The following is a 27107-nucleotide window of genomic DNA, read 5'->3' on the forward strand; positions in this document are numbered from 1 at the left end:
TGGTAAAGATTATCCAGTTCAATCGTTCCCTATCACCAATATTTTCCACTAAACCATGTCCCTGTACAACATTGAAACATTTCTTGAACACCTCCAGGGGCATTGACTCCACTACCACCCTGGGCAGTCTGTTCCAGCACCTGACCACTCTCGGAGGAGTACTTCCTAACTCAAACTTGAATCTCCCCTGGTGCAACCTTAGGCCACAAATATGTGCAAGCCAATGCTCATTACAGATTTCCAAGTATATGAATGAGCTGAGTTGGTGGAAGGTCAGGAAAAGATATTTTAGAACCATATACATATCATAAAATGAGACACTTAACAGTTTTAAAAATTATTATTAACACAGGGTAATCCCCAAAGTTGACAGAAATTTGTCATTTAAAAAAAAAAAAAAAAAAAAAGACTCCATGCCATAAAAATCAAGCAAAAATCTGCTACTCCTTCTACCAATTTTTATGAGGAAACCTGTACATGTTTATGGATCTCTTGAATCCTGATCTCTCACAATCAGCTGCCTGGTATCCTCCTAAGATACCTAAGTAGTGGGCTTAGCTACACAAGCTATCTGTGGGCTGTTATCATTTTGCAACAGATGCATTTTTCAAGCTTTAAAAGACACATAAGCTAAGCAGGGAAAGCCATTTATCTTTAACTGACATAAAATGAAATGGTACTTAAAAAAATGAAGGAAGAATAACAATAATACATTTCTACCTGGATTTGGAAAAACCTCTAAATGACAACTTGAGTAAGCATACAGTATCCAGTAAGAATTCAGTACCTCTCAGAATTGCAAGAGAAATACCACCTCTATAAAATGGAGTCTAAGGACAGCTGATGCAGCACAGATGTATCTATAACCTGTAATCCTGCAAACACAATCTCCTTCATCTGTCATCACCTCTTCAGGAATCTTTTCTTGTCTGACTGGTGAGGTTGGTAGAAAGAGTGCTCATGGAGCTACCTTTAATTTCTTTGAAAAATTACAAGATTTAAAAATAACTGAATATAATCTAGGGATTATGTCATTTAGAAATCAGATACAGATTTTGCTTTGGCAGCCTGGGCTCTACACTGCTTTAAAACATGCAATATTTGATCCAGAGTAATGACCCACTTCAGATGCTGAACATCAGCTCAGCTCTCACACTGATCCAGCATGACTCCTTAGCACAGATGAGTGTTATCTAGGTATCTAGAGACATCAGAGGACTTCTGAATTCATCTACCTTCAAATTATTTCTGTCTCCAGTCTGAAAGTCAGTTCCCCCCTTTATAATGTTAAGATAATAACTATAGCATATAGACACATTCTTTCATGATCTGGGTTTGAAAAGTATGAAATACAGAAAATTTATATGGTCAGCACAATCAGAAATACCCCACTGTACGGGAACTGCTGAATCACAGCCTGAACCTCTGATTGATCACCTGAGGTGAGCACTGAGTCAGCCATGGGAGCACAGGTGAAGGCAATTCACCTGTGTGACTGGAAGGGCTGGAGCCTGGTTCCATGTCTCCTAGACCCCTTTTAAGGGCTGACTGCCACTAGGGTAAATCTCTTTCTGGAGATTGTTCCTCTTGGAGTTTTTCCTCTGAGCCCATGACACAGGTGAGCATTTTTCATCTATTTCTGATAATAATCTTTCTAGCTATACTATTTGTGGATACCAATCTAACCACACCACTCTGTATATTTGTTGATTATACACCCACCTTATTAAATAGGAGAGGCAAAAAAAAGTCTGGCTCCCTAAGTCCAAATAAGCCCAAATTTCAAACTGTTTGATTTTAATTTTCATGTATAATGCATTACACTTTTACAAAAGAAAAAAATAAGAAGAATAACAAAAAAATTAATAAGCTTTCAACAGCTATTATATATATTCTTCCATTCTTTACCACTCACATACTGTTAGAAGTGCCATGGTCATGGCACATCAGAGGGGATATTACTCATGAGTGATTAGCGTTGCTGGACATAAGTGCTTCTCATTCCAACTCCAAGGAGTACTGTTTGCAATACAGTGCCTGACTGTAAGGGTTCTAGACTTCAGTTACTGTTTTTGCTTTTTATCTCAAACACCATGTTTACATTAATAAAATAGAGAGGTATTCTTGTTATTATAAACTCATTCATTCAGCTTCACAGTGAAGCTTCCTAAGAGTTTTGCTTCACTATGATCATGAGTAGACACGAAATACACTACAGGCATTAAGGACGATTCTGACACCGTTAAACAAGAGGTCTAATAGACGTAAAGAAGACGTTGTTGAATAAAATCAATATAAATAGGTTGAATATCAAACTAACTTCTGTTTCCTGTTATCTGCTTCTTATGAGATCCCCAGCAGTTTCAGTTCTCAAAAACATACAAATATTTTTACATCTGCATTTGCATCAATTCCAATAGGAACTCAGGTGCCTCAAATTCCTCTCATGTTCACATTCTGAAGGGAAGACAGGGAAGACAGCCCATACTTAGCTGGCCCATACCATATTTCATTGTAAATTTTTCTAAATTTTTTTGCCCCCTGGAACATCATTTTTACCTTCATCTGTAAGTAGTTCCTGGGTTCTTCAGTGGAGCTCTGAAGGATTTCCAGGACCATGTGGCTCCCTTCTTGCACAGACCAGCTGGACCAACCTGGGAGTGTTAGAGAGGAAAAAACTGTTATGATGCTGATGTAATTATTTTTTATGCCTTAGCGTAATTCTAAAAGTGTGTGCCTTGTTTCAGTTGATACTGATTTAGTTCCATATATGCTACTGAAGATTGTTTTAAAAACTTTTAAAAAGTGCACTTGTACATATATAAACATACAGAGAAAAACAAGACCCTTACCAATTTTGCGTGTGTGTGTCTTTCCTACATTTTGCATCAAACAAAATGTGGAAAAACAACCTAAAACTTCAGGAGTAGATAACTCTGATTATGACATCACTGCTTTTTGGCACAATACCTGCTTTTTTGATGACTGACATTTCTAGGGCTGTTGGAAAGGCAGTTTATTTTTGTTACAATTATACTGTATATCCAAAATCAGGAAACAAGTATTTGTATAAATAGTATATTCATACAGACAGCCAGAGCCATGATCCTCCTGCAGACTGGAAGGCACATTAAGACTCTTGCAACTGAGTAATGAAGAAATTCCCAAACCAATTATACCAGTGGTGTTTAAAGAATTCTGAGCAACCTTTTTTCTTTTTCTTTTCTTTTTAATCTTCAGTGTAGTTTTAAGTACTTCTCATGGAGGACTTCAGAGACAGTATACAGAAGAGCAGAGTCAGTGGCAAATCAAGCCTCAGAAAGCAAAACGGGATGGAAAATGGCGAAGTGTTATTTGTGTACCTTACTTGTAAGGTACCACAGATTCTCAGGGGTACTGCTTCAGCCTGAAGGCCTCAACTACTTAGCAAGAGGAAACAAACCAAAATTAAACTATTTACGAGGACTCTTGACTCAGGAAGTATTTATTTTTACTGTAAAAAACAGTAAAGTAGGTTATGAGAACAGATGGATACTATTTTGCATTGTAAAAAAGGCTGCCAAATTCTATAAAGTGAATCCTGAGTAAGGAGCCCATGTAGGCTGGTTGGAAAAATATACAAGGGATGCTTGGATGCAGTATCAGCTCAGATCTGACAGGACTTGTTAGTTCAGGTGGAGCAATGTGGGAATGCAGTCATATAATTTCCAGTGCTAGCTGTAATCCAAGAAATAGTACATCTGCTTTCTGAGCATCAGTCAGAATATGTGACAATTAAAACTGGTTTCATTAAATGACAGGTGGGGTATTGCCACAGTCTGTTTCTTATGAAAAGTAGTACTTCTTGCTGTTGCAAATGCCATTTATGTTTACTAAGGAAGTAGTGTGGTTCCAACTTAGATCATTAGTTTTATGTAATATGGATGGCCGCTTAATTTTTTTCTAAGTAAGTGAAATTCAAGCATACAAATGCAAACTGTGCCAGCACCATATCTAAACAAATAAGTGGTTCTAAACCACAGTGCAAAGATATGAACTGGCTCTTTAGGAAGCAGCTCTTATTTAATTATATTGACAGTGTCAGAGGCAGATGATGGTGGTACAACAGTGGAAGTTGAACCTTCCCAACAATATTCTGTTACATTTTGTTACCACGTGACAGATGGCAGCTAAGGGGCAGTCTGACAAAATGGCACCTGATATGGATGTGTTTATGAAGCAAAGGTGCTGAATTGTTCATTGAATTCCTCCATGCAGAAAAAAATTGTATCTACTGACATCAAAAATTGAAGTTGAGGAGTTTTATGGGGTGCTAGTTAGAAGGTGTTTCTAATGTCAGCCATCTCCATGTCTATTTGCTCTAACTGAATATGGTATATGGAGTCATAAAAACAGGACTGACAGAAATCTATATCTTAACTTTAACACAACAACTTATTTTGTAAGGTCACATAAGTTTCTTAGCCAACCTACAATCATAGCCTGTGTTACTCCATCTAAATTAAGAAATGCAGGTCTCATCTTTTCTCATATAATAATCTTTCACAAACAATGAATACATCCTGAGATTAGTCTTCATGACTACTAAGCAAAATTTTCATTAGTTTTATTAATAGATGTACACGATGAGCATGCTCCATTTTTTGTTTCAACATAAAAGGATACGGAAAAAGAGAGAAGTGTGGCTCTTAAAAGCATTATCAAGTCATTGCTTGTAGTTATAGTAGTCTCAAAAAAACCCACAAAATAATACAGCTATCATTTTATCTAGTGTTACCTGAAAAAGATCTCGATGGCCCTGAATTTTCTTGTTATTATTCTTAACTTCATATGGCAAAGATTATTGCTACTAGCATTGTCTAGTCAAAACAGTAAATTAGCCAAGTAGTTATAACTGATGGATTTGCACAATGAGCAATAGATTGTCTTCTGAAGTTTGGAGATGATGGAAATGCTGAGTACAATGACCAACTGAGTCTGGTACACGGTAGGACTGTTACACGGTACATTTAAAAAAAATAGCCTTATTCCAGACTCCAGAGATAGTAAAACAGCACAAGAGGGGAACAGCATGCTGGAGGTTACGCATATTGACTTGGAAAATGAGCAGTTATCCCAAGATCTACGCAGCATCTGGTGCATGCAACCTACGTGGCAGAATTTTATACAGAGTTCTTTCCGAATGTAATATAGGATATTTGTTTTTATGTCACAATTTTGCTTTCAGGCAACCAACTTTTAATTTTTTACACTGTTAACTGCTATTGTGCAAAAACTGAATTACTGCTTTCTTCAAAATTAACATGAAATAGATAATAACTCCCAAATAGCACTTTTTTTTTGTCTAAATCATGACAGAACTCATTGAACTGTGCAGAAACTTCCTATTCCATAGGCAGAATGAGTCACCTCTGCATTCTTTTCTTTGTGTGCACAGGGAGACCCATCTTACTGTCACTGTTCGATTATATCTCTAACACCTTTGACTTTTAGCTATATGAGAAAGTAACAAGAATTTGCAATTTGAACCTCAGATGAGATTGTCTGTCTCTGATACACATGAAGGCTGCTTTAAAAGTAACTCCTCCTATTTTATTATACTGCACATGATGTCAGAGGCAGATATTGCTGGAATAGTGGTATGGCAATGTGGTTTGAATGTTCCCACCAATATTATCACATTTTCTTGCCCTGTGACAGATGGCAGCAGAGGGGCAGTCGACAAATTGACATCTCACATGGAAGCGTGTACAAAGCAAAACTGCATCACTGAATTCCTCCACGCAGAAAAAATCACACCCACTGACATTCACTGATGATTGCATGGGGTTGTTGTGGCCAAAGTGCGGGAGCTGGCATTTTTTCTTGCTGAGCTTCATGCAACTGACCTTAGCACGTCAATCTAGCCTATTCAGATCATTCTGTAGACCCTTTCTGTCTCAAGCAGATCAATGTTTCCTCCCAACTTGGTGTCATCTGCAAACTTTCTGATGGTGCACTCAATCCCCTCATCCAGATCATCAACAAAGAAATTAAACAGAGCCAGCCTCAACGCTGACCCCTAAAGAATATCACTATTGACCACTTCCCATCTGGGCTTAACTCCTTTCACCAGCAGTCTCTGGGCCCAGACATCCAGCCAGTTTTTTACCCAGAAAAGGCTACACGTGTATGTCATGACCTGTCAGCTTCTTCAGGAGAATACTATGGTTTTACTAAAGTCTAGGTAGATTACACCCACAGCCTTTCCTTCATCCACCAGGCAGGGCCACCTAGCCATAGAAGGAAATGAGGTTCATTAAGCAGGATGTGTCTTTCGTGAACCCGTGCCGGCTGGTCCTGATCCTCCAGTTGTCCCTCACGTGCTACGCGATCACACTCAGGATGGTTCTGTAACCCTTCCCTGTATCAAAGTCAGGCAGACAGACATGTAGTTCCCTAGATTTTTTTTTCCAGCCCTTCCCGTAGAGGGGAGTCACATTGGAAAGTCTAATTCTAATATTCTGCTCTGTCTGCATTCTTGTTTGCGAACCTAATATTACCCTAAGGGTAAGAACATAACTAACTAGGTTCATTTTCAGAACTTTTTGAAGTTATTTAATATGCAGTGAAAGGGAATGAATATAATATATATATATAATATTATATGAATGCCTCAAATACAAACATAAGAGGCAAGTCATAATACAAGTTAGACCAAGACAAGTTAGACCAAGAGTCTCACCACCCTCACGGTAAAGACTTCCTAATATCTAGTCTAAATCTACCCTTTTCCAGTTTAAGGCTATTTAAACCCCTTGTTCTGTCACTACGTGCCCTTATAAAAGGTCCTTCACCACTTTTCCAATAGGCCCATTTCAGATTCTGGAAGGTGCTATATGGTCCCTCTGGAGCCTTCTCTTCTGCAGGCTGAATAGCCCCAGTTCTCTCAGCCTGTCTCCATAGGTGCTCCAGCCCTCTGATTATCTTCATTGCACTCTTCTGGACCTGCTCCAACAGCCTGATGTTCTTCTTATGCTGGGGGCCCCAGAACTGGATGCAGTTCTCCTGTACTCATGAGGTCTCATGAGAGCAAAGTAGAGGGGCAGAATCACCTCCCTCAACTTTTTGGCCACACTGCCCTTGATTCAACCCAGCATACAATTGGCATTCTGGTCTGCAAGCACACACTGTCAGCTCATGGTGACTTTTCATCAACTGACATCCCCAAATCCTTCTACTCAGGGCTGCTCTCAAGCCATTCTCCACCCAGTCTGTATCTGTGCTTGGGATTGCCCTGACCCAGGTGCAGGACCTTGCACTGTGCCTTGTTAAACTTCATGAGGTTGGCATCAGCTCACCTCTCAAGCCTGTCCAGGTCCTTCTGGATAGCATCCTCTTCTCTAAGATGTCAACTGCATCATTCAGCTTGGTGTCATCTGCCAACTTGCTAAGGGTGTGCTTGATCCCGCTGTCCATGTCACCTACAAAGATCTTACATAGCAACAGTCCCAGCACCAATCCCTGAGGAATACCACCCATCACCAGTCTCCATTTGGACACTGAGCCATTGTCTGCAGCAATCTGAGTGCAACCACTCAGCCAATTCCTTATCCAGCATGAGGTCTGTTCATCAAATCCATTTTTTTTCCAATTTAGCAACCAGGATGTCACATGGGAGAGTGTTAAATGCTTTGCACAAGACCACGTAGATGTCATCTTTTGCTCTTCCTTTATCCACTGATGCTGTAACTCCCTCATAAAAGGCCATCAAATTTTTCAGGCATGATTAGCCCTTGATGAAGCCATGTTGGTTACCACCAATCACCTCATCTTTATTTTCCATGTGCCTTAGTAGGGCCTTCAGGAAGATCTGCTCCATGATCTTGCCAGGCACAGAGGTAAGACCGACTGGCCTGTGGTTTCCTGCATCTTCTTTTTTTCCCTTCTTGAAGATGAGGGTTATGCTTCCCCTTTTCCCATAAGTGAGAACTTCACCAGATTGTCATGACCTTTCCAATATGATGGATAGCAGCTTGGCAACTTCATCTGCCAATAGCAGGTTGATGTTTCCTCCTGTATTATGAGCAAGTTTATACTGTCCCCCAATCCTGTCGTCCAGCTCAGGTGACTAAGTATGCTGAGGATGACTGATTTGACAACTAAAGACAAAATGAAGAGTGCATTAATCACTTCTGCCTTTTTGATGAATAAGGAAATGTTTCCCACTGCATCTAATAAAGGTTGGTGATTCCCTTTGGCCTTCCCCTTCCTGTTAATATATTTGTAAAAAAACACTTTTTATTACCTTATACAATGGCGACCAGATTAATTTATAGCCGGGTTTTTGCATGTCTAATTCTCTCTTTGCATGTCCTAGCTAAATCCTTGTACTTGTTCCCAAGCTGCCTGCCCCCTCTTCCAAAGGCAGTGAACTACCTTTTTTTTTCCCCATAGGTCTCTGTGAAAGTTACCTGTTCTGCCACCCTGGTCTTCTTTCCCAACAGTTCGTCTTACAGCACAGGGATGGCTTGTTCCTGTGCCTTTCAGGTTTCATTCTTGAGGTATGCCCAGCCTTCTGGACCCCTCTGCCCTTCACTACTGTATCCCAAGAGACTCTCTGAACGAATGTCCTAAACAGTCCAAAGTACACCTCCGGAAGTCCAAGTTTTGCTCACCTGCCCCGATTCCACCAAGAATTGAGAACTCAATCATTCTGTGGTCATTGTTTTTCCCACAAATGTCAGGCAAGTTGAAGTCCCCCAAAACAAGCTCTAGCAATTGCATGACTTTCTGCCAGCTGCTCACAGAACACTTCACCCGTCTCTTCATCCTTTTTGAGTGGTCTATGACATATTTCCAACAGGATATCAGCCTTGTTTCACCAGTCACAGCATTTCAGCCAGACTCCGCCTGTTTCCTCTCCTACTCACACTCACTAATATGTAAATAGTTGTGTTGATGCAAAGCCTCCCACCACACTACATGTACCCAGGTCTTAAGGAAACCTGCATTATCTTCTGAAAACAGATGTCTTTCAAATCACGTTTCTAATAAGGTAAGCATAAGAAGCATCCCTCAGATGCTTACAAAAACTATAGGGGATTACAAATAAATTACTGGAGTTATTACATGGAACAGCTAGTGGGAGGCTGTGGACAAACTATTCATTTCTACTGTATGCATTCACACTGGGCAAAAGATTCCACAAATCTGCTGAATCTTTAGAGAACATAGTCTGCCTGATTTTGCCAGATGTTAATTCCCCCCAAGACATCAATTAGAGGAATTAATTTATTAGTTACTGGTCTCCTACAGAGTGCAGCCGTACATTACTGAAAAGGTTCATAATGATAACACATAACATAATATCTTACAATATTGTGATCCCCTGTCGATGGTTTACGGGCTGGTCCAGCCTCGTTCATTGACTAGTGGGGCGGAGGGATTTTTTTCAATATCCGCGCCTCTGGAAAAGGGAAACAGGAGACCTCCCACAAGAAAGAATAATTAAAAAAAACCAGCGGCAACGATCTGAGGAGAAACAAACTAATTTACTAAATATAGTATCGGAATGCACGATAACACACTATAATACAATATAATACAATATAATTCAATATAATTGTTAATAAAATCAAATATAATTGAGAGGAGGATTGTCTGAGAGCTAAAGGCCTTACAGTAATACTGAAGCCTTGCGTGCAGTTGGGAGCAGCAGCGAGATGATCTGAAAGCGAGCATGACGAGACAAGTAGACGACTCAGGTCAAGTGACCTACAAGCCTTATATCTGTTCCCCTGAGCAGGAATGATAACAGTGCTTGAACAGTCTTCTGGGGAATGTAGTTCTTCTCTTCCAGACAAGTACCCAGAACTAGAGCATTTGCTCTTTATCTCCCAGTACACTGCATGATATTATGATGTGGAATACCGATAACCAAAAATCATAAAACCATGACATTCCACTCCTTATTCTACATCACTACATTATGCTCAATATATACAAACAAACGTAAATATAATCAATTATCAAACATTGAACACACGTACATATACCTGGAATTACTGACTCCTCTCTCCCGCCATTAAATTCCCTTGTGGGACACATTGAACATCCCCATTTTTCTGCATCACCCACCAAATGCACCCAGGTCCCTGGGCAAAAACAGTTCCACAAAGAGGTTTGCCCTTCCCAGAAGATGGAAGGACCCAAACTGCTTTTCCCAACATGTTCTTTACATGTACTACGGGGATTTTATCTCCCTTTACAGTATGTAGGGAGCTGGCAGGACCATCGTGATTGATAGATCCTCGAGCATTGACCAAGCAGGTGGCTTCGGCCAAATACTTCTCCCAGTGCTTAAATGTTCCGCCATCCATTGCTTTCAACATGATTTTTAACAACCCACTGTATCGTTCAATTTTACCAGAAGCTGGTGCATTATAGGGAATATGATAAATCCATTCAATACCATGATCTTTGGCCCAAGTATTTACAAGGGAATTTTTGAAATGAGTCCTGTTATCTGATTTGTTTCTTTCTGGGGTACCATGTCGCCATAGGACTTGTTTCTTGAGACCTAATATGGTGTTTCGGGCAGTGGTGTGGGATACTGCATATGTTTCAAGCCACCCAGTGGTCACTTTTACCATTGTAAGCACATAACGCTTACCGTTGGGAGATCTTGGCAAGGTGATATAATCAACCTGCCATGCCTCCCCATATTTATACTTTTGCCATCGCCCTTCCTCCCAGAGAGGTTTCATCCTCTTGGCTTACTTAATTATGGCACATGTTTCACAGTCATGATTAACTTGTGCAATAGCCTCCATAGTTAAGTCCACCCCTCAGTCTCTAGCCCACTTATATGTTGCATCTCTTCCTTGATGACCCAAAGTTTCATGGGCCCAACGAGCTAGAAATAATTCACTTTCGTGTTGCCAGTCCAAGTTTATTTGAGCCACCTCAATTTTGGAAGCTCAATCTACCCGATGGTTGTTTTGTTGTTCTTCAGTAGCCCGATTCTTGGGCACATGAGCATCTACATGGCGCACCTTTACAACCATATTCTTTATTCGGGCAGCAATGTCTTTCCACAGTTCAGCAGCCCAAATATGTTTACCCCTCCTTTGCCAGTTATTTTGCTCCCACTGCTGTAACCACCCCCATAAGGCATTTGCCACCATCCATGAGTCAGTATAAAGATAAAGCATTGGCCACCTCTCCTGTTCAGCAACATCTAAGGCCAGTTGGATAGCCTTTACCTCTGCGAACTGATTTGATTCTCCTTTTCATTCAGTGGCCTCTGCAACTTGTCATGTGGGGCTCCACACAGCAGCTTTCCATCTGCGATGCTTCCTCACAATACGACAGAATCCATCTGTGAACAGGGCAAATTTCTTTTCATTCTCTGGTAGTTTATTGTATGGTGGGGCTTCTTTAGCACGCGATATCTCTTCTCCTGGTAATGTTTCAAACTTTTTGTCTTCAGGCCAATCCACGATCACCTCTAAGATTCCTGGACGACTGAGGTTCCCCATCTGAGACCGTTGCGTAATCAGCGCAATCCACTTACTCCAAGTGGCATCAGTAGCATGATGGGTAGAGGGAACCTTTCCCTTAAACATCCAGTTCAACACTGGCAATCGAGGTGCTAGAAAGAGCTGCTTTTCAGTACCAACTACTTCAGAAGCAGCTCGAACCCCCTCATATGCAGCTAAGATCTCCCTTTCAGTTGGAGTGTGGTGCTCTTCAGACCCCCTGTACGCCCAACTCCAGAATCCCAGGGGTCGGCCTCGGGTCTCTCCTGGGGCTCTGCCACAAACTCCAGGTGGGACCTTTCTCTCCAGCAGCAGTACAGAGGATGTTCTTTACAATGCACAATAACACACTATAATACAATATAATACAATATAATTCAATATAATTGTTAATAAAATCAAATATAATTGAGAGGAGGATTGTCTGAGAGCTAAAGGCCTTACAGTAATACTGAAGCCTTGCGTGCAGTCGGGAGCAGCAGCGAGATGATCTGAAAGCGAGCACGACGAGACGAGAAGAAGACTCAAGTCAAGTGACCTACAAGCCTTATATCTGTTCCCCTGAGCAGGAATGATAACAGTGCTTGAACAGTCTTCTGGGGAATGTAGTTCTTCTCTTCCAGACAAGTACCCAGAACTAGAGCATTTGCTCTTTAACTCCCAGTACACTGCATGATATTATGATGTGGAATACCGATAACCAAAAATCATAAAACCATGACATCCCCCTACCAAAAAAAATAAGGTAGCAAAACTCTGTAACAATTATTTCACACAGCATTACAAAATATTTACTTCCCTGACTTCTGTTTTGCATTAATCCTGACTAGCAGACAAGCACCCACACAGCCACTTCCTAAATTTCCCTTGCACAGCAGATGGTGGAGAGAACTGGAAGGGGCAAAGCAAGAAAATGTGCATCAAGACAGGAACAAGTGAAGGAAGGGGGAAGATTGCAGCTACTCACCTCCTCCATGAGGTGAGTGATGCTCAGCTGGTCTGTGAGCAGGCGGACAGCACTAGCCCCTGCCTTTTTCCATCTATCCCCACTTTGATTTTGGCTGTGGTATAACCTGTTGGTCTGCTGGAGCTGGTCCAATCAGCATCCTCTTCGATCTTGCCTGTTGCTTGCTCACTTGGTGAGGATTGAGTCAGAGTGCAAAACACAGGAAGCCTCATCAGTGAGCAGCAGTGCCCAGCATTAAAGAAAATGTGTTACTCATACTCTATTACTCAAAATCCCAGATAGGCACCATATCAGCTGCTGCAGAAAGTTAACTCCACCCTTACCAGGTCTAGTTCTCTTGCTCACATATAATTTAAAGTCATTAAACATTTATATTTTTTCACCAATTTAAGATGAAACTTCTGCTTAAAATCTTGTTCATAGCACAGTAATAACTTTCCAAAAGCTATTTCCCGTAGATTGTGCTCTACTTTTGGATGGTGTTAGGAAAAGAGCTGTGCCATCAAAAGACATCCAAGAATCAGGTTTTCTTAATTCTTTGCCTTGTTCTCACACATATAGGCAGTGCCAATTCAGATATGTATCTGCACTATAGCAATCAGAACAAAAAAAAGGGACCTCCTTAACTGGTATGAAACACGAAGCTTTCACCCTTTGACAGCTCTATTTAGTATAATGGATGTGGAAGGAGAGCCAGTGCTTCCTTGCATCACCTCTTTCTTACAGTAAGCAGGCCCTCTCACTGCAGCAATCATTTACTACAAGGGAGCAGGAAAGAGACCTCGCCTCCTGCCAGCGCTGCCCATCACGGGACACGGCGCCGTCACGCAGCGGCCATGGCCGGAGGAGAATTGCGGCTGCGGGTTCGCCTGAGGTGCCGCTCGGTGCCAGTAAGCAGCGCGTCCTGGCGAAAGCTGTTGCCGCCTTTTGGCTGTGTAGACACCTGTGGCGGGAGCTGACGCCCTGGTATGTGGAGCCTTGGAGAGTGGGTTTTCTTCAGGTCTCTGCATGGAGCTGGTATAGTCTCTTCCGCGCCAGCAGCTTCTACAAAGCTAGTAAATAGTATTTCTGACCGAAATATATTTTTGACTGAAACAGAGCACGAAGACCCGATGTTGTTTCAAATAAAAACAGTTTTTGCTCCTCCAGAAGTAATTTTCTCACCAAAACACAGAAGTTCCGAAATAGATTGAATTTCATTGCTGACAATCAGTAGGTATATTCGTTTTCTCCCAAGAGACTACCACCCTTGCCGCCCTTTGCTTTCCCACTCGCGCTGCTGAGCAGCCCCTTATTCACCTGACACCACCGGACACAGCGACCCGCACTTCGGGGTGCCGCAGGTACCACACCGCGCACCCTCTTCGACGGACGATCTGACCGGCCGGGGGCCGGAATTGCCCCGAGGGAGGGGGGCAGAGCGCTGACAGTTCGTTGAGGAAGTGGCCGCGGCTGCGAGAGAAGACGAGGAAGCAGCGGCTCCCGCAACGCCTAGCTCGGGTACAGCTCCACTGTTGGCGGAGCCGCGCCGCTCTGCTCGCTCCCGGGAGCGGTAGGAGCCGCCGGTGGGCGGCAGTAGGCAGTGAGCGGAGGAGCCGCGGCAGCGGTGAGTGGGGGCCACGCAGGGCGGGGGTCGCGCTGCCAGCAGTGAGCGGGGTGGGCCGGGGTCTACCAGGCGCCTCCGGGAACGACAGCGGGATGCAGGGAGCGGCAAAGCGGCGGGGCTCGCCCCGCGACAGGAGTGGCTGGCTGTAGCGGAGAGCGGCGAGCAAATGCACCAATCTGGAAGCAAGCTGAGACGTTCCGTCCTTGTGTAATGGTACCATTAGCCCGGCATTTGAGGAACTAGAATATGGAACTTAAATACAGAAAATATATAGATTTAGTTATGCTTTGTTGTGTTGTGGTAGTAGTTTTTAACAGAGCGAAATTTACGCTAAAATAAGCGATTGTCTGACTTCTGAATGGTGCATAATACATCGTAGATTAGACACCTGGGAAAATGGCTTTAAAAAAGGGCTTCTTTCTTATCAAACTTCCTGATTTTGTTTCTGACAAAACAACCATAGAGCGCTGCTAGAAGTGCTGAAAGTCAGTACAAAGGGTGTGATGGCTGACTTGCTGCTGATCATTTCAGTGTTGGCCAGTGTTTTCTTCTTTAGCTCTGTACTACATGCACTTTGTGCTAGGGTTCATCACGTTCGGGTGTAAATTGAGCTGAACGCTGCTTTTGTTGGCTGACACTGACCCCACCAGAGGAGGCACAGTTTGGCCAGATTACATGAAATATTGCAGAGTAATTCCATTTTAAAACACAATTATTCCTTCTAAGGGAATGAACTGCATGTAACTTTATTGATGTTCTTTTCTACTGGGCTTCTTTCATACTCTTTTTATCCAAAGAAAATTAGATTTCTTGATTCTTTGGGCTGAATCTGCAGCTTAATCCACAGGTACAGCTATCTGGTACAAGTACCAGTGTCTAAAGCTGTGCACTACTGCAGGCTTGGAGGCCATGAGCTGAAGCAAGCAGAGTACGTTGAGGCAGCCTAGTTAGAGGAACTGTGACTTTTTTTCATCCCTCTGTTGAACATTCAGTGATAGAGACAAATAAGGAAGTTTGAATGTTCTTTATTTCTGACAGTTTTCCTGTGGGGGAGAAATGTTATAGTTTGGTAAAGACTTTGAACTAAAAGGTTTGGAATCACTGAACATGCCCAAAAATGTAAGTAATTGCTTCAGATTTCAAATGTATGTGAAATAACTGCAAAAGCCCGTGAGAAATACTGTTGGAAATGTTCTAGGTTTTCTGCCTTTAGAAAGTATTAAGTTCATAAAATCAGTGGTGAACTGTGCTACTTTTCCATTTTCACACTGTGATCCTGAGAGAAGAGCAGAATTAGATCTGAAGTCGCAGGAAGACAAAACCAGAAATTCAACTTTAGAAGCAGCTAACAGGTTTTGTTGAAAACTAAACCGCATTTTAGAACCCTGATGGTAAAACTAAAAGCTGGATTTAGGCTCCCTTGAAGACAGTAATAACAAAAAATGTAACGTAGACATGTTACCATAGACTTCCATTTTTATTTTTATTTTATGCCTATGTTATGGCAGAGACATGAGGAGCAGAAGACACTACTGAAATGCATGTTGTGTTCAGAGTTTATGGGATTGCAATCTTTTATGGGATTGCAATCTAATTATTTTTTTATAATAAGTTTTGATTCTTTTTTCCTTCTTTATGCTTTTTCATTATGAAGTATCTAGGGAAAAAAGAAAAAAAAAACAACAAAAAACCTAGTATATTGTCTGGCATTCCTAGTTAGAATATTGTTACTGTCAGCAATTGTGTTTGTGTCTGTATCCATGGAAGAAAGATACTAGATGGTGTTGTCCATTTTTCAGCTTTACAGACTCCTGGATCGGTGCTTCGATATCAGTTGCATGTTTAGCTCCAGGATAAAATGGCTGAAAAGGGAAACATGTATGGTTTTGTATCATAATTGCAAGGAATGCAATGCATATCTTTGCATGTGAGTAACAATTACAGAAAGATCCTTCCAGTGAGCTATTTAAAATTGTTTCTTTTGTACTTAAAGATGATTGTGCACTTGCGTGAGCTTCCGCATTGGGGTGAACGTACTTGCACCATTCAGACTGTGCATGTCTTCAGTCTGAGCACAGTGGTCCTCTTTAAAAGCTCAGGATAATCTTGTGAACATGAGAAATGAAGTTCAGTCAGAAGAGTGAAAACTTCTCACATTGCAAGCATTTGCAGGATCATCTTAATTTCTAATTTGGGGAAAATACCATTTTATTATAGGGAAACAGTTTTGCTTACATCTGACAAAATAAAAAAATCTTGGACGAGGCAGTGATGGTAGCTTGCTTTCTGACATTTTAGTTGGTATTTCTAGGAATGTTTTATCAGGGAAATGTTCCTAATATTTGCAACAAAAGAGTGGAATACTAGGAAATGATAAGTGGTACTTGTTAACATTTGATATCTGCTTTAGAGAAGTAAAATTAAAGTATGTAGCTTTATCTTTACATTCCAAAGCCAAAATTAGTTCAGAATTTCCTGTCTCTGTATGTACAATGACTAAGTGACCACTTCTTTAAATGAGTTTGTTGAAAGGAAAGAAAGGGAAAAATATTTTAAGACCAGTTGGGTCTCAATCTTGTAAGGACTCCTTGGTATCTGCTTTTCCTCTGTACAAGGTAACAACAACTTCAAATGTAATAAGTATTAGAACTTAAATAACTAGTGTGCAGAAATGTAATAGAGTATTGCTTTGTGTGGTTTCACTATCACTCGGTTTGTAACTAGCTGATAATGGAATGTATTAACATTAATGTGAACAGTGAGGACTACCCTGCCTTTCCTCCTGCTTTGTCCTAACTTGCTCTGGGATAGTGTTCCTCAGAAAAAGTATGGAATGCTAGGTGTCCTGAATGGATAGCTCCTAATATGTGCAGCAACTTCTCTATCTTCCAAAATGCAAGGAGATAATGTAAGGAATCTTTCAAAGTTGACTCCTAGTAGAGGTAAACTCAGAAGTGCTAAAAGCTTTTATAAAAAAAAGTAGGACTAAGGTACTGTGTGTAAATTCAGCCCTGTAAATCCATGGAGTAAATCCTAGGCTGAAGATAGAGCTGCAGTTGTAAGAATCACAGCTGTGCTTGGAGATGCAGAGAACATGTGCAAGGAAAATGGATGTAAAATTATCTAAATATCTTTTACATTGTAAATTAAATAAAAACAGAGTTTGTCTATTTTTTAAATAAATACTTTAAAATTATTTTTGTTGAGCAACAGATTCATTAAAATGAGTGAAAGATCCAGGGCTCATCACTCAATATGTCAGCCACAGCTGTGCTTCACCCACCCTCCTAGATAGTCTTTTTCTTATTTTTTTTCCCTTTCTTTGGACAAGATAATGAATTAGTGGGAAACAAACAAACAAACAAATAAATAAATATAGTTAAGTCCACAGCCTCTAGAACACACAAAATCCAGTGCATTTTCTGTTACTTAAAGCTGGGGTATCTGAGTGCAAAATTAGACTGCGAGATGCCAGAGACAGAGTGATAAAATGGGTGCTGCTGCTGATCATTGAGTGTGAAGTTCTCCTTTTAAAAATAGCTGTTCAGATTTCAGAACTGGCTCTACAGATTTCAGAGGAGATAACCTTAGCTTAAAACAGTGTCATATTTTTTTTAGAAACTATTTTTCTTGATTTTTGCTAGGGCTGAATGTAAAGTAAGTTTCTCTATTTGGGGCTGGAGATTTGCTATAAAGACTTTTTTTCTTTTCAGGCTCTTTAAAAAATCTGGTACAGGAAAATTTTAACTAAAAAACACTTTCTGCCATTTTGTTTGAAAAGAACATAGAAAAGCAAGCTAGTAAGTATTTGAAACATGTTTATGGATAAGTTAAGTTCCATCTCTGGGAAACTCAGCCCAAATTTGATAAGTTGAATCAAGACAGCCAGTTCTCTGTGTGTAAAAACAAAAGCAGCTCTTGCAAGGTGAAAGTCACCAATATCTGAAACATTAAGTATATAAGTAAAGAAAGCAACATTAATGCAGCCTATCTCTGACATAGAGTGTTAGACTTTACATCTGCTTTTCAAAGAATACATATGATTTTCATGATATTTTGTTCAAAATTTGGTAAAGCCAATTAGCTGGAATTGCCCCAAGGGGGGGGAGCAGAGCGCCAACAGTTTGTTGAGGAAGTGGCCGCGGCTGCGAGAGAAGTATATTTGGAAATTGGATAATGGGATTAGCTGTCTTTTGAACTGGAGAATCATCTTGCAAACTTCTGAGTATTATGTTTTATTTAAACTAATGCATGTCAAGAGGAAGAACACTGTTACGACCAATTCTGGTCATGCACACACGAGGATAGCCCCAGAACCAAAGCGAACAGCAAGGCAGGTGACATTGGGTGAGTATTCTGTCCTCAGGTCTCACAAAGAAACCACCTGCTGCTTTGCGTTAGCTGTGCTTTGTGACTGTCTCCATCCAGTGATTGTAACAAAGATTGGGTTGCTGCAGCTGGGACTCCTATGTGCAAAAGAAGGGGAAGAGTGCACTCAAATCCACTGAAGCCTTCCCTCTGCAAAGGATGCAGCGTTTTGGTAGCCTGTTGTAATAAACACCACCCTAGACTTTTTAGCAGTGTAACCATTGACAGTGTACATCATGAATGAAGAAGCCTAACTACAAACTATTTTTTTCCCTGCTTGGCAGTTTGTCCTGCAAGAACTAGGGAAGTACTGCAGGTTGGCCCAGGTGCATTTTCTCTGCTCAAAATGATGAACGTGCCTTATCAAGAGTATTTCACTGGTCTAGGTGCTGCAAACAGGCTCCCTCCAGAGGAGGGAGGAGAAGGTTCTTGTTTCTTTCTCTCTGCATACCACTTCTCAAGCATTCTTATGAGAAGTGAGTTGACAGTTCTTCCAGGTGATTGTTTGCTAGCTAAAAGGTATTCCTGCCCCTCAGGAGGCTGGATTGTTAATTCACTGACATGATAATTGGTAGGAGGTGCATTCTTCTACTTAGCTTGCCTTGCTAGCCTCAGTGCTGGTGGAAACTATTTCTGAAAAGCCTTTCTTTTGATCTAGATCCCAGTTAGAAAATAATTCAGTAATTTTGTTTAAGAAACCAATCTTTAATATTAGTAGTCAATCTGTGTAAGCTAGTATCAGATCATCCATCCCTCTCCCTTTCAAAAAGAAAAAAGAGACAAAAGAGGAGAGGAGAAGAAAGAAGAGAGGATAGAGGAGGGAAGGGGAGAGGAGATATTTATTTTGTTCTATCTTCTTTTTTAATAATGAATTCCTTCTGGAAATGATGTTTTTCTTCAGAGGGATATCTTGTTTATCAGTTGATGCTAAAAAAAATCCCAAGAAATCTAAACTAAGTCAGGGATTATGTGGATATACACACTGAAGGCCTCATCCTTCTGAAAGAAACTGATCTTGTTCTGTTATGATGGTAAAACAAATCCACAATATCGACAGCTCTGTGATCAGGAATGCAGTTGTTTTTTTTTCTTTTTTTTTTTACCTTCCTGTTTTGTTTAAACGCTGTTATTGGTAGAATGTTCTGGTAGATCTGCTTCTCTTGGTAAATTTATGAAAAACAATTGGTATTAGTAAAACTTGAAAAAAGATTGTGGAGTCATTTTTAGAGAAAGTTTAGTGACATCTTGATGTTTCTTGGTTTTACTGTGCTTTTTTTTTCTGTTCTGCTGTTCTGTTTGTAACTGTTCTGCTGTAGCAGTCTCTCTCTGTAGCAGTCTTCTGTAAAAATAGTGTATTTCATCTGGAAATGTGCTATGCTGACATCCTTAATGTCACTCTACGATTGAACTTGAAAATAGCCAGGTGATTGGTCTTGCAGTTCCAGTTATTTTTACAGTTATTGCAAGTAGACTGGTATTTTTGTTTTATGTGTTCTCACTGACTTTCTAAGTTCATTTTAAAGCTTCATCTAGAAGCAGTGGTAGCTGCTATGGTATATAAAAAAGTTTTACTTTTTGTTTTTCTGCAGATGCTTTAAATGAAACAAGAACAGAGAGGATCTTTGTCTATTAAAGTTAACTCAGTTTGGTTTATTCTGAAGTATTCAGAAATAGCTTTTGGCTTCCTAAATAGGCTTTTTTAACTGCATCCCTGCCCAGGCTTTTTTTTTTTGTCAGCACTGGGGAAGGAGAGTTCTCCCTGTGCCCCATTGTGTGGTGGCTTAATGTGTACTAATCAAAGTAAACTGCTTTACCAAAAAGGGAGCAGACTTCCAGACAAATGAAGCTACCTGTTTTAAGACAGAAATGCTTGCAGTGACAGGAGACATCTTTAGCCAAAGGCAACAGTTGAAACTGTGACACGATAAGAGTTCAGTGGGAAAGAAGGCAAGGGAAGCAAGCATAGTAGAGAACAGCGAGGAGGGGAAAGAAAACGTTGATATTTTTGGTTGCTTCTTTCTCCTAAAGAAATAAAAATAAAAATAAAGAAAAAATATTTTTCCTAAAGAAAAAAAGAAAGCAAAATATTTGCCTGTTTATATAGGAATCTGAAAAGGAAAGTGTTGCGGAAGAGGAAAAAATATTCCTAATGTCTGTGAGAATGTAATTTTTTTGAGTAATGGCCCTCCATACCCTAATTGCAGAAGCTCATAGAAATACCAAAAGACACTTCATGACCACCATAGCAAATTTCACTTCATTTGCTTGTTTAAAGTTTATATGGAGAACATAAGAAACCTATGAATACTATACAATTGTTGCAGTATTTTTTGTAAGCATGTCTTCCCGTTATAAAAGTACACTATACACTTATAAAGTACACTAATAGTGCTACCAAATCAAGTATTATTTCCTCAGGAAATATTTCAGTAGCTATACAGCCTGCAATAATCAGATGATATTGGAATGTCAGATGCAGTTTTGAAGGGCCATTCTCACATGTTTCAGTATTGATAAAAACATATACCTAACCATCAAAATGATGAGGAAGGAGCAGTTACCAATTCCAGCCTCACAGTCTGAATGAGGAATGTGCAGGTGACAAGCTCCAAGAGCACAGTGCATCTCCAATCTGATTGGGCAGTTTCCAGTTTCAACCACCTTTCCACAGGTGGTCCAGTGCTGTGCTGTCCAAAGCTGTAGCTACACCTGTCACAGATATTCTTACATATTTTCAAATATGATAGGTGGGCAACAGCAGTGCCAGAACAACAGCTCGACTCTCAGCATTGACTGGTTTCCCAAGTATGTAGCGAGATTTCCAGGCCAACATTTAAACTGCCAGTGAATGTGCTGATTTAACACCCGTGTTTTCCATATCTGAGATGAGGAGTTCAGTTTAACTTAGCATGACTCTGCATGCTGCCTATTTGTAGTGTGGATTGGAACTTCTTTCAGAAGGAGTGAAGAAATTTTAGTCAGAGGCTGTTGGTCCTATTACTTTGCATACCCATTGCTTCTGCTTAAAGTATTTGTTGCGACTTCCAGCTTTTTCAGCATTTGTTGTAGAGTCAGCAGCACTCTCAGCAGCAGCTTGAAGTAAAACACAGCAAAGTCAAATTGAATTTTAACTTTAGTAGCCATTGTGTCGGGATTGAGATCTTCAGAAGCTTTTCCCTCTTGCTTCTGAAATTTTATTTCATATTATATACTTTTCTTAAGTTCTTTATCCTTTTTAGAGATGGAGTTCCTAACATAAAATATTTGAAGTCTGAAACTGATGGTACAGAGAAATGAACTTCCATGAAATACTCCCATGACAATAAGTTCAAACAGATGCAGAGGGTAGTGGCATTTTTTATGTAGGAATTGTGTTTGCTGCAGTGTTATTAATGCTTTGAGTGTGCTGTATCTTTCTTTGAATGCAGGTGATACAGAATTGTTGGGGCCTTTTCTCCAGTTTGGCTGTATAGTGCTGGTGAAGAGTCAGCACGGATTATGCTTGCCATGGCTTTATGATTTTTGGTTACTGGTATTCCACATCATAACGTCATGTAGTACACTGGGAGTTAAAGTGTTAATGCTCCAGTTCCAGGCACCTGTCCAGAAGAGAAGAAGAACTACATACCCCAGGGGGCTTTGTGGTCAGAGATGAGATATAACCTCTGGCAAAGTCACCTGATTCTTTTTTCTTCTCGCGGTTCTCGTCCCAACCACATGCATCATCCACTACTGTAAGGCCTACAGCTTTCAGATACTCTTTCTCTCATTATATTTATTAGCTTCAATTCTAATTATATTGTATTATAGTGTGTTATCTTGCATTCCAATACCATATTTAGTAAATTAGTTTGTTTCTCCTCAGATCGTTGCCACTGCTGTGGCGGTCTCCTGTCTCCCTTTTCCGGAGATGTGGATTTTGCGAAATTCCTCCGCCCCACTAGTCATGAAACTGGGCTGAACCAGCCGGTAAACTGTTGACAGTGCTGCTTAATGTTACTGTGTCTAGGCTCACCTCACCACCAGTCACCTCACTACCAACCTGCCAATGCAAACCTCCTGTACTCTCAGGATACTGTTTGGCAGCTGTGCCTAGTATCCCAGCTGCTTGCACTGCTGGGATCAGTAGAGATTCATACTGGATAGAAAGCCATCCTCAGTTGCTCAGACTGGAGTGCACAGCAGGGATGGAGCTGTCAGTGTGGCCTGTGTTCACAGCAGCTGGACACAGTTCTTCAGGACCTGCCAACAGGCTGCTGGTCAAGGCCTTGGAGAGCTAAGCCCTGGTGCTGGGAAGTGGGAGACTCGGAGAGTGCGAGGGAGATGCTCCAGCACTGCTGGGAGGTGTTCTCTAGAGGAGGTTGAAGTTTGGTTTTGGAAGAACTCTTGCCCTGAAAATTAACAGGATATTTATTGGATACAGAGTTCAAAAATGTGTGGTTCCCAGCACCTCCAGGGCGACGAAGTACAGTTGAGCCATCACGTCAGTGTGGTAATCCCTTGCATTCGGCAGGTATAGATCTCAAGAAGCATGGGGTGCAGGGGCCTACTGGAAGGTGGTATTTGCAGGCCTCAGTGCTGTGTAACCTGCTGATGCTTGGCGGGGTGCAGCAGGTCCCCTCCTCCTGGCTGAGGTATCATAGAATCATAATGTATGAATCCTTCTTTGTGTTCTGGCTCAAAGCTGCTTCTTGAGGTATTTCTTGTGATAAGACTCTAAGAGATGAGAGGTGGGTGCTGCTGTGTTGCAATCAACATCACTGTCTGCACAATTTACATTTGAAAGCATTTCTTTGGAGCTGTTTGCCTTTGGCCCAAGAGTTAAGGGGGTACTCAGGACTGTTTACTGGACTGTTTACTGGTGGAAGATCTGTCCTGTGACCAAATTACTCCAGTCAGTTATGGGAGACGATACCATCGTATCTTGTGAAGGCAAGATACTAGTTGGTGTCTCCACACTCCCTCTTATCTGCTGGCAAGGCCAGGAAGATAGGAACAAAAAGAATTCCTGCTGAGATCCAAAAGCCAGAAACTGTCATTCCAAAAGGCTGACTCAACCACTTTGGACTTGTAAATAAGTTTGTGCTGCCATCACAAGGATCATCATCATCATCACGGTGGTCACCATCCTCATCAATGGAACAATGCCCAACAGCCCACCTCTACTGAAGAGCAATGACTGGACCATGAACCATGCTGGACCCATGGTGGTGACTATCTCCGTCTTGCCTCCTATAGAGACTCCTTGCATCTATTTTCTATATTTTCTACTGCCCTTCTTCCCTTCCCCATCACCCTAATTTGTACCTATAAAGACTCCTTGCTTCTATTTCCTATCTTTTCTATCACTTGCCTTACCTTCCCCATTATCCCAATCCATAATAGTGTCCGTCCTCCCCTTTCTTCATCTCTTTTATTAACATTTGTAATAAACTAGTCGGACCAACATTTGAACCGTTGTTTAATCTCACACCGGGTATACATATATCAAAGAACCTCCTCTCCCTCCTATAAATTGGAGTGAGACATATAGAATCACTCAGGTTGGAAAAGACCTTAAGAATCATTGAGTCCAACCATGACCTAATCATACTACCCTAACTAACAACTCTCCACTAAATCATGTCCCTGAGCACCACATCCAAATGGTTTTTAAACACATCCAGGGATGATCACTCAACCACCTCCCTGGGGAGCCTATTCCAGTGCTTAACAACCCTTTCAGTAAAGATGTGTTTCCTGATATCCAACCTAAACTTACCCTGATGCAACTAGAGGCCATTTCCCCTCGTCCTGTCACCTGTCAGCAGTGAGAAGAGACCAACCCTGCTCTCGCTGTAAGCACCTTTCAGATATTGGAAGAGAGCAAGAAGGTCTGCCCCCATCCTCCCTTTCCCCACACTAAACAGTATGGTGGTCTGGGGACCATCTGTGCACGTTGTGGTGCCGCTGTGGGGATCTTGCTGCGCACTCTCTCTCTGGCACTGTCTCTCCTGCACCAGACAGATGAGCCGACGACCCTGTACTTCTCATGGTTTCCTGCTGGCATGAAGTTCAGCAGCCACTCCATTGGCTGCCTGCAGAGTGGGCAGGTGTTGCTCCTTCTACCTCACTGCCAGATGCAGTCAAAGCGAAAGCAGTGTAAGCACTGGGGCATGAAGCACTGGTCCCTGATGCGGTCTGGGCAGATGGGTTGCCGGCAGTCGACTTCTCCCACGGCCAGCCCTGCCCACTGCAGCTGGCTTGTGCTGTCTGTCGCAGCAGAGCCACTCTCCTCCAGGGATTTTTCAGTGCACAGTGCTGTGTACTGCCAAGAGAGATGTGCACAATGCCTGAGTGTTTCTTGCTCTATGAGCATTAGAGCCAGGAAAACATGAGTGGGGTGTGGGAGAGGGAAGGTCAGGGCCTCCCTGACTGTGGGCTGAGAAGCAGTAGCAGAAGCCCTTGGGGCAGCCAGTCCTGAGGCCCCCTCCAGCCCTGTCCCAGGATGGGGCTTGGGCAAAGGGCCCTGAGCGGGAGATGCACATGTAGTTCTTGGCTTCAGTTGGAGTGTAGAAGAAGGAGGAGAAGAGCAGAGAAATGTGGGGCAGGATGGTAGATGGCCTGTTGCCCCCTTCAAAGTGGGAGACAGGAGAAGAGGAAGAGCATGAGGGGAAGCCCTGCTATCCTCCTCCTTTTTGCAGTGATCAAGCCTGGGCTGGGTTCTGAGCTGGCATATGCAAGACCCCAGAATCCCAGTGCTTTACCCCAAACAACACTTGAGTTAGCACAGGGTACCTGAAGGTGTTCAGGAAAGGCACAGGAACCTTCTGGGAGTCTTCAGCACTGTTTGCAGGCCCAGCACCCTCCTTTGTGCCCCCAGCCCCACGACAGCTGCTACATAGGGCCCACAGCACCTGAAAGCCAGACAGCAGGAAGAGGAGCACTGAAAGTGGATGCTTCTGCTCAGCACCCAGAAGTGCTGCCCTCCACAGAGCACAAGCCCATGGGCCTGCTCAAGCCTGCACAACTTGTGTGTGTGGCCACAGAAGCCCTAGACAAAATGCCTGGGACAGTGCCTTTGGACTGCAGAAAAGCTCTGAGATCATTGGCATCACATTCAGTTCCTTGTCACATCACGGAGGTCTCAGGGCCAGCTGCTGAATATTGCCCAGCCAGGAAAGCAAGCGCTCAAAAAGTGGAAAACCTACCTCATGGGACACTGTCACCTTGGCAACCTTGTCATCTTCAGGCCTGTTGAGTCCTCTGCTGAGACTGGTGCCCCTGAGCACAGGCTCATCAGGGAGCAGGGAGGCATTGCAGGCCTGGGAGATCTGAGAACTTCCTCAGCCCCAGTGGAGTACCCTGGTTCGTCCCCTGTGAGGGCTGCCAGGGTAGGAGGACTCACTCACTTCTGGGAAAGCCAGAGGGAGATTGCTTGAGATGACAGAGTGGAATAAATTGAATAGCATAGCATTAGCATAATAATTGTATGCATTTTGATACATTGCATAACCACAGTCCTGTGAACAGCAAAAAATATGCAGCCGTGCTTTCTGTTTTGATAAAGGAATTTGAGAACAGGTTTCAAGATTGCCAAAAAACTCACCAATTTTCTGGTATATTCGCAACTCCATTTCCAGGCAGTGTATTTCAGTCATACATTATCTACACATTTTCAAATGGAATGTGTAGAGTTGCCATCAGACATTCAGCTCAAAAATCTGTCTCTCTACTAGATCTTTATAAGTCCTGTATTACCTGAGAGAAATATCCCTTGCTTCATAGTCGCTTAGTCATGTCACTGCTTCCTGGTGGTACATACATTTGTGAACAGCTGTTTTCAAGGGTGAAATGCAGGGAGGGTAAAATTTCATCACAGGTCTCTGACACGCACCTTGAGAGCTCACTAAGAATGGCAGCTACTGCCATCAAACCAGGCTGATGCAGTAGTTATGCAAAAACGAGGTCAAACTACCTTTATGGTTCTGTTGCTCTCTCTTTTTTGAATTAAAAAAATATGTAAGGAGTAAGTTCTGTTGCTTATATTAATCAGCTATATTGCATACAAGGGCTGTTCCAAAAGTAATGCCTTCTATTTTATTGTGTTGGCCCACAGTGTCAGAGGCAGGTGGTGGTGGAGGTGCAGCAGTAGAGGTTGAACCTTCCCACCAATATTCCATTCCATGTGACAGATGGCAGCAGAAAATATTTTAGTAGCTATACAGCCTGGAGTCACCAGATGATACCAGAGTGTCAGATGCAATTTTGAACAAATTAAGGCCTTTCTGGCATGTTTCAGTGTTGATAAAAACATGTACCTAACCATCTTCAGTAGATGAAAGTGACTTCAGAAAGCAAATCCGAAGTAAAATATTTCCAGTAAATACAGGTCTTTTAAGTGTGCCTGTGGCTGGTTACAAAGGAGGAGATTAATGCTGTTTTACTCTGAAGCTGGTAGATAAAGTGTCACCTGATCAGCAGACATTTTACTGTTCTCATGTGGCCTGAGTGCTGAGGACCATTAATTGGAGCAAATGTTTTCTCTTAAGCTGAGAGAGATGACAGCAAGGCCACTAACATTCAGAATCATAACAACATATAACCTGTTAGAGACTGGTGATCCCATGGGGTACTTACTGATGGTGTTAGTAGATTTCAGTTG

General features: G+C 41.9%; 2 protein-coding genes across 5 annotated transcripts in view; one reads left to right on the forward strand and one right to left on the reverse strand.

The window, feature by feature from the left end:
• Positions 1-14056, reverse strand: part of DIRAS2 (DIRAS family GTPase 2) — a 70314-nt gene extending 56258 nt beyond the window's left edge. The window contains exons 1-2 of one of the 2 annotated variants that reach the window (XR_006932431.1): positions 13789-14056; positions 2560-2654 (exon numbers count right to left, since the gene is read on the reverse strand). The gene's annotated coding sequence lies outside the window, so the exon portion shown is untranslated. Of the gene's footprint in view, positions 1-2559; positions 2655-12489 lie in introns of both variants that reach the window. The other variant, XR_005843195.2, reaches the window with a different exon arrangement.
• SYK (spleen associated tyrosine kinase) overlaps positions 13926-27107 on the forward strand; it is a 51786-nt gene continuing 38604 nt past the window's right edge. For 2 of the 3 annotated variants that reach the window (XM_015280297.4, NM_001031430.2), the window contains exon 1: positions 13926-14095. The gene's annotated coding sequence lies outside the window, so the exon portion shown is untranslated. Of the gene's footprint in view, positions 14096-15163; positions 15215-27107 lie in introns of those variants that run through there. The other variant, XM_015280298.4, reaches the window with a different exon arrangement.

This window comes from Gallus gallus, chromosome Z (genome assembly GCF_016699485.2).
Source record: "Gallus gallus isolate bGalGal1 chromosome Z, bGalGal1.mat.broiler.GRCg7b, whole genome shotgun sequence".
Lineage (NCBI taxonomy): Eukaryota > Metazoa > Chordata > Aves > Galliformes > Phasianidae > Gallus > Gallus gallus.